Source organism: Larimichthys crocea, chromosome II (assembly GCF_000972845.2).
Source record: "Larimichthys crocea isolate SSNF chromosome II, L_crocea_2.0, whole genome shotgun sequence".
Lineage (NCBI taxonomy): Eukaryota > Metazoa > Chordata > Actinopteri > Sciaenidae > Larimichthys > Larimichthys crocea.
In genome coordinates, this window is record NC_040012.1 from 14,028,495 (window position 1) to 14,029,211 (window position 717).

Below are 717 nucleotides of genomic sequence, written 5' to 3' on the forward strand. Positions count from 1 at the left end.
CTCCCCCTCCCCTCTGTGGATGTGCTCACTTTATTTATTTATTTATTTATTTTACATAACAGTCCATAAATTCGTGCGTCCCAAGGTCGAGGCACGAATAAACACACGAGAGAAAATGGCGGTAAAAGCAGTGAAGTGTGTGTGTGTGTGTGTGTGTGTGTGGCCTCATTTCCTCCAGCCGCCATTGTGCTGGAGCCCGGGAAGGAGGAAGGAGAGCAGTGCGACACAGACATGCGATGAGGCGGTGAAGGACGGTGACTGTGCTCGTGAGGACACACGGAGGTTCTTACCGAGTGTTTCAGCTTTTCAGCCGAACATGAGGAGGACAAAAGCGGCGCGCACACAATAACACAGCCGCCATTGCTGGCTCGGGATGGGGGATGGGAGCGGAGTGCGGTCCGGTAACGGCGGCCCACATCCACATTCTGCTCTGATGACGCACTCGGCCTCTCAGCGCCGCTCTCCGATTGGTCGGCTCGGTGGAATAAACACGGCTTTGGCGCGAGGCGAGCGCTGATTGGCTGCCGCGCACGTCCGTCAGTTCAAACTGGGGTTGTAGCGGCGCGGCGGAAAGTGCGGCTCCGGATCGTGGAGCTGGACTGTGTGTGTGTGTGTGTGTGTGTGTGTGTGTGTGTGTGTGTAGAGTTTCACTTCTGTCGTTCACATGTTACCGTTCCCGTTCAGCACCGAGCACAGAAAAAAAAAAAAAAAAAAAAA